We start from the raw sequence: 7745 nt of genomic DNA on the forward strand, positions 1-7745 counted from the left end.
GCACTATGGGTAATTTCCCATGGCCAACCCACCCTAACCTGCACATCTTTGGACTGTGGGAGGAAACTGGAGCACCCGAAGGGAACCCACGCAGACCCGGGGGAGAATGTGCAAACTTCACACAGACAGCTGCCTGAGGATGGAATCAAATCCGGGTCTCTGGCGCTGTGAGGCATCAGTGCTAACCACTGAGCCATCCCGATCCCATCTAAGGAAGGTGTTCCTTCATCATTAGGGAAGTCACTGGCTATTGGATACCCAATACTATTGGGTATTCCACTCAAAGAGGATCATTGGTGCAGGGAGGAGTGGGGGTGCAGTTGGTGCGATAGTGATACCATTGGACAAGTAACACACAGAGCTCCAGTTTCATTACCTTGGGGTCAAAGGTTCAAATCTTACTCAGGACAATTAGTGGAATCTGGCACACACTCAATGAATTAATTTGAAATTAGAAGCTAGATTCAGCAATGGTGACCGGGAAACTATCATTGATTGTTGTAAAGCAATAGCTGGGTCAGCATGGTAGCTCAGTGGTTACGTTGCTGCCTCACAGCACCAGGGACCCAGGTTTGATGGTTTGCATTGTCCAGAATGGGCTCTACACGTAAATATTTTATGGCTAAACAGTGGTCATTAAAAGCGTAAAAGAGGGGAACAGACCCAGGAATAGGAAATGGAGCTTCCTGAGTTACCACGCTTAACTTACTTTATCCCATCTTCCTGGGTGGCCCATTGGGAGTGAGGATGGTGGCCTAGTGATAAAATCATTGGACTTGTCAATCACAAGTTCCTGGTTAATCCCCTGGGGCCCTAAGTTCAAATCCCATTGGGTAGCTGGTGGAATTTCTATTTGTTTCATAAATAAACTGGAGTTGAGGACAAAGATGGCGGCCATTAAATCTTTGAAAGCTCCACCTGGCTGAACATTGTCCTTTAGGGAAGGAAATCTGCCCCTGGTGGCAGAGAGAACACATCGTGTGTGTTCACCAAGGCAGCAAGGGATGTTGGATAGACATCCTGGAAGATTCTAGAGCTGGACTGAGCTTCCATGAGACCATGGAGGGGTTTGAGCATGAGGCAAAGCTTCCTGGTGCACGGGGTCTACCCCGTTTGATTAACCTCTTCAAAGGATTCGGCCTCCACTTTTGCTTCTTTTTCGATTCTGTACTTTCCCCCGTAGATCCAGGACATCCATTCAGGTCAAGAAAGAAGGATTCAGTCACCTCTCCCTGTCCCTACAACCTCCTCTGACCTTCCCCCACCCCCTGTCCTCTCTTTATCCAGGCCGCGTGTATCTCCTGATTTTCGTCACTCTCCTCTCATCAACGAAGCACTTTGCTTGCAGTGTTTGAAAGGATCACACTAGCATCTCAGGGTTTGTTACTGTCTAGTTAGCCCCTTCCCAGTCTTCTTCCAGGTCATGATCCCTCCCAGAGATTGACCAGGCCACGACTACCTCCCCAAGATGTGACAGGGTCATGACCCCTTCCCAGGATGTGACAGGGTCATGACCTCGTCCAAGGGTCTAGCAGGGTCACGAACCTCTTTCTTGGATTTAGCACAGTCATGAACCCCTCCCCTGGGATCTATAGGGTCACGACTGCCTTCCTCAGTATTTGACCAGCTCGGAGTCTTATCAGGATTTGACAGGCCATTCAACCAATGGCAAGGCCCCATTTGGCAGATGGAGGGTGGGGTTTGGGGGATGATGTCACATTCCTGCATTTATGGGGAGTGGGTTGGATCAGAAAATGCCACTTACCTATGGTACCTGTCCTCCCCACCCCCCAGTATTCCATCCCTTCTGCTACAGACAGGCTGTAAGGATAGCAATGAAAAGGACATGGGGCAAAGGTAGCCATGTCCTCAGTGAGTGACAGAATAGGCTTAAAATGCTGAATGGCCTGCTGTCTTCCTCACGACAGCCAGGATTGATATTCCCAGTTTACTTATTCCAGCCTCCAGTCTGGAGTTTTTGTTTAAAATTATTCTTTCGTGGGTCTCATTGATAAGACTGACATTTGTTGCCCGACATTAATGGCCCTTGAGAGTCAACCATGTTGCTGTGGTTAGGAGTCACGTGTAGGCCAGACCAGGTAAAGATGGCGGATTTCCCTCCGGAAAGGACATTAGATGGTTTTTTTCTTAACGAGAATGAAAAATAGCACTCGCGGGTCACCATCACTGAGGTGATTTAAATTCCACCAGCTGTCATTCAAATCCAAGTTAACCCCACAGAATATTAGCGTAGGCTTCTGGTTAGCTCGCCAGTGACACTGGCACTGTCTCCCCCAAACAGAGCTGGTGGTGAACAATAGTGCAACAGCCTTCAGGTAGCAACTAGGTGTTGCTACTAGATTCATCCTAAGCATGAATCCTCTTGGTGGCTAGCTAAGCGAAGGACCTGTAATTGGAGCTGAGCAAGAAACAACTAATTGAAACATCTGTAAATGCATTACTTTGCAGAGAGGTCTAATTGGGCAGTGTGTAGTCTCCCAGAGCCGTTCACTCAATTCCGGACGAAATCCCAGCCAGTTTCTGTTCCATTTGGTCCCTGGCCCGAACCCACGGATTCTGAACATTTTGCTGCCACAAACTCAGAGAAGGCAAACAAGCAGATAGGAGGGTCACACCAGTGGCTGGAGATTTCATATATTGTTCACCCAGTTGATACTCCAGAATGTTCCCTCATGCCCCTGTACATTGACACGCACGCATGCAAACACGTATGTATGTATGCACATGTGTGCAAACGCACACGTGCGCACCTGTCAAAAGATGCAAACGCACACACAATTTCAAATATAAATATGTATGGATCAGCATGGGCAAGTGGGACTGTTTCAGTGTTGTATGACTCTACAGGAGGGGTTACCTTATAGAGGTTTATAAAATCATGAGGGGCATGGATAGGGTGAATAGCCGAGGTCTTTTCCCCAGGGTAGGGGTTCCAGAATTATAGGGCAAAGGTTTAAGGTGAGAGGGGAAAGATTTAAAAGTGGACCTGAGGGGCAACTTTTTCACGCATAGGGTGGTGCGTGTATGGAATGAGCTGCCAGAGGAAGTGGTGGAGGCTGGTACAATTACAGCATTTAAAAGGCACCTGGATGGGTACATGAATAAGAAGGGGTTAGAGGGATATGGGCCAAATGCTGGCAAATGTGGCTAGTTCAGTTTGGGAAACCCGGTCAGTATGGACAAGTTGGACCAAAGGGCCTGTTCCTGTGCTGTATGACTCTATGATTCTATGACTCTATGTATGAAGATAGGAAAAGTGTACATACAAACACACAAAGCATACACATTCAAATATGTACAAACACAGATGTCAAAACATAACACATACAATTACAAGCATAAATACAGATGATCACGTGTTAATATCAACATGTACGCATACAAATATCCACAATGATTTCCACACACACATGGACATTTACACACACACAGACACACACGTGCGTGCACACCGATATGCACACACAGACACCCACGCGTATGCACACACAAACACACAGGCGCACACACGCACACACACACAAACATGCGCGCGTGCACAGACACGCACACATGGACATTTACACACACACAGACACACGTGCGTGCACACAGACATGCACATGTACACACATCGACACTCACAGACACCCACACGTATGCACACACAAACACACACACGCACAGTTACTGACTCACTCAGTCTCACACTGACACCTTCTTTCCATTGCCTGACAGTCCCTGGAGATTGACGGTGACTGGTTTCCAACCCAGTTGATGGCAGGTTGGTTAGTCCAGTGTGTGGTCTGCAAACCCGGGCACATACCGGGTAGCCAGGGCATGGGTCAATGAGCTGTCAGGAAGTTTGTGCATGCCCACTGAATCCCTGCCATCCATGTGGTCCCAGCAAAGCGGTATGTTCGACACCTTCCTGACTGGAACTGCCCCATGTTGGTTGGCAGGGGGAGCAGTTTGACCTCCTCGGGGGGGCTTTGAGGACATTCGAGTGGGCGAGCCCTCTTCCTATTTCTCACGTCGGGACCTGGAGCAGATCAGCCATGATCTTGTTGAATAGCAGAGCTGGCTCAAGGGGCTGAATGGCCCACTCCTGCTCCTATTTCTAATGTTCTGAAGCACCTCCTTTGTCTCCCTGCCACATTCTGAGTAGAAGAGCCGATTTGGGAATTTGGAGTTGGGAACACTGATGACACATTCTCAGGCGAAGCTGGTTTTGAGTGAACATTACTGCGCTGTTGGGCAAGCTGGTGTGGAAGAGGTTACTGTGTCTTCATTCGATCATTTATCTATGTGGCATGTGGGCATCACTGGCAAAGCCATTGCCCGTCCCTAATTGCCCCTTGAGAAGGTGGTGGTGAGCTGCCTTCTTGAACCGCTGCAGTCCATGTTGACCCCAATGCCCTTAGGGAGGGAATTCCAGGATTCTGACCCAGCGACAGTGAAGGAACGGCGATATATTTCCAAGTCAGGATGGTGAGTGACTTGGAGGGGAACTTGCTGATGGATTTGAATGATCTTGCCTCGACATTGCTGATGTAACATCTCCAGTGTTTTGAGGTGTCAACTCTCCAAAGCCCAGCAGAGCACAGGATCACCACCTTGGGTTTGAGATTCTGGTCCTCAAATACTCTTTCCCTCAGCCAGCTGAGCTGGAGCCGAAGTTGAATTTCATCATCTATGTCTGCTGCTTCCTTGAGGAGGCTCCAAAAGTCCACAAACTGGTTGAGGTTTTGCAGCAACCCAGTGAGACCTCCTCTCCACCCTCCTTGCAGCAAAACCACAAGCACAGAGAGGCCAAGACTGGTTAACCAACATCGCCATCAATCCGAAAACCAACATCACTCTGACCTCGGTCCTGCAGCTCCAGTAAGCAGGCGCTACCCACCTGCACTGTCTCAGAGACACACGCACACACAGATTCACGCAGACTCAAACACACACACACAGCCAAATACATACAGATACAAACTGACACACACACACACACACAAACAGACTTACACACACTCTGACACATGCACAGCCAAATACATATTGATACAAACAGATACACTCACTCACACACACACAGACACACACACATTCAGACACACACAGCCAAATACACACAAACACACAAACACACACGCACACGCAAACAGACACACACAGCCAGATACAAACAGACACACACTCACACACACACAACAGGAGTGCACGCACACACACAGACACACACACTCATAACACAAATTATTGATTGTGGGCTTTATCTAATGTTAACTGTGCTACATTTGAAATCCCAAATGCGATGAAAGCTCCTGGCAATTGTCCAAATGAAAATTGGACGGCAAATGTTTGGTGTGAAAGCTTCTGGGGGTTATTTTGGTAAACGATGAAAACAAGTGCTAAATAGGTGCTGTGCTAATCAGACATCCCTGTTTGAAAATCTGGTTTGAACACACAGTTCTGGGGCTAATTGCTGATTACCATAACTTGCGCTCGCCTGCTGGGGTTAGTCAGAAGCCTCCAATCTGTGCACAAATCCTGATAAAGATGCTATTTCTGTGGAAAACCCACTCCCAGGAAAATTGTGCCTGAGACACACACACACACAGACAGAAACCTCAAGAGGGTGCAAGGATCCAGGGAGACAGACCTTGGGATCTCTGACATGGCCAGGGAAGGAGGGAATGTCCCTACCCTCAAATGAGGATGAAATTCTTCCTCATCATCCTCCTGTCCCTGTTTCCTCCTCCCCCTGCCCTCCTTCCATTCCTCCTGCTAACCATGCCTGGTTATACACTTTGGTAGCAAGTGCCAAAGCACTGAATATTACTGAGATGGGGAAAAGACGGCAGAGAACTGTCGTACAGGGGGATCCGAGAGTCATACAGCACAGAAACAGACCCTTCAGCCCAACTCGTCCATGCCGACCAGGTTTCCCGAACCTTACTAGTCTCAGTTGCCTTGTGTTTGGCCCATATCCCTCTAAACCTTTTCCTATTCATGTACCTGTCCAAATGCCTTTTAAATGTTGTAATTGTACCTGCATCGAGCACTTCATCTGGCAGCTCATTCCACATGCAAACCACCGTGTGCATAAATCACAAAAAGTTAACGTCCACATTCAACAGGGAGGGCAAATAGAATGTGAACTTTATTTCAAAGGAAATGGTGTACTAAGATAGGTAGGTTTTGCCAAAACTATACAAGGCACTAGTCAGATCACACCTGGGATACTATAAACAGATTTGGCCCTCTTTCTTGGGAAAGATTGACTGGTATTGGAGAAGGTTCACTAGGCTGGTACTGGGACTGTCGTATGGAGGAGAGGTTGTGTACGTTGGGCTGGTATTCATTAGAAGGATGAGAGACAATCTTATTGAAACATATGAGATTATTCAGGAACTTAACAGAGGAGATGTGGAGAGGTTGTTTCCCCTTGTGGGAGAGTTCAAGACCAGAGGGGCATCATCTCAGAATAAAGAGTCGCCCACTAAAGACGGAGATGAGGAGAAATTTATTCTCTCTGAGGGAGTGGATCTGTGGAATCCTTTACTTCCGAGGGCTGTAGAAGTTGGCTGATTTTTAAGTATATTCAAGGCTGAGATGGAGAGATTTTTCATCTGTAAGGGAAAAGGCAGGAAAGTGGAATTGAGGATTATTACATCAGCCGTGGTTTCACTGGATGGTGGAGCAGACTCGATGGGCTGAATGGCCTAGGTCTGATCTGATTCACCAGGGGAATGCATGGCCTCCTGTAACGTACATGAGGAAGCCATGATGTGGCGATAAACCCTCTCAATGTGCTGGTTCTGTCGCCTTGAATATTGAGGGTTGGCCTAGACACTGACAGAGCCTGTGGTGGGGATTGGCCTGTGTACCTCACTGGGTGGGAAAGTGATTCACACTGATGGAGATATACAAGGTGTAGAGCTGGATGAACACAGCAGGCCAAGCAGCATCAGAGGAGCAGGAAGGCTGACGTTTCGGGCCTAGTCCCTTCTTCAGAAAATAGACCCTTCTTCACACTGAGGGAGGGCAGCCTTCTGCTTTCTGACTGAATCACGAGGGAGATGCACGGCCTGTCAGGGCCACAGGGCCCACTAGATCTCCCACAGCTGATTGGCTGCTGACTAGATTCCCACGGGTGGTGTGAGGGACCGGTGACAATCAAAGCCATGGCTGGCCAATCAGAGGCTGAAAGATCCTGAAATGCCCAAGGCTAATGCCCCCACACACCTAACCCCCACCCCCGACTGGGCATGGAGGATGGAGGATCACCCGCGGTGATCGGGTACACGGAGGGAGTCACAGGGATCTGAAGCCAGGGCTGGGAGGGAGGCCGTCAGTGGGTGACCCCCAAGAACTCCAGGCCCAACCCCTGCCCCGCTGCTAGTGAGTCTACTCTGCCACCACCCCGCACAATTCAGTGCCCCCACACACACAGGCCCCCACACACACACACCCCCACACAGCCCCCCTACACACACACCCCCCCCCACACACACACATGCCCCCACACAGCCCCCCTACACACACACCCCCACAAAGCCCCCCTACACACACCACCCCTACACACAGCCCCCCACACATGCCCCACACACCCCACGATACATCCCCCTACACACCCCCCACACACAACCCCTCTACACACGCCCCCCACACACTCCACACACACCCCCCGCACCACACACACCCCCCGCACCACACACACCCCCCGCACCACACACATTCCCCCCACA

At 49.3% G+C, this 7745-nt stretch overlaps 1 protein-coding gene across 1 annotated transcript in view; it reads left to right on the forward strand.

Annotated features, from left to right (window-relative positions):
* LOC109922212 (homeobox protein Meis2-like) overlaps nt 1-7745 on the forward strand; it is an 84757-nt gene that overhangs the window by 26021 nt on the left and 50991 nt on the right. The window lies entirely within an intron of this gene.

Source organism: Rhincodon typus, chromosome 39 (genome assembly GCF_021869965.1).
Source record: "Rhincodon typus isolate 14 chromosome 39, sRhiTyp1.1, whole genome shotgun sequence".
In the NCBI taxonomy this organism is placed as follows: Eukaryota; Metazoa; Chordata; class Chondrichthyes; order Orectolobiformes; family Rhincodontidae; genus Rhincodon; species Rhincodon typus.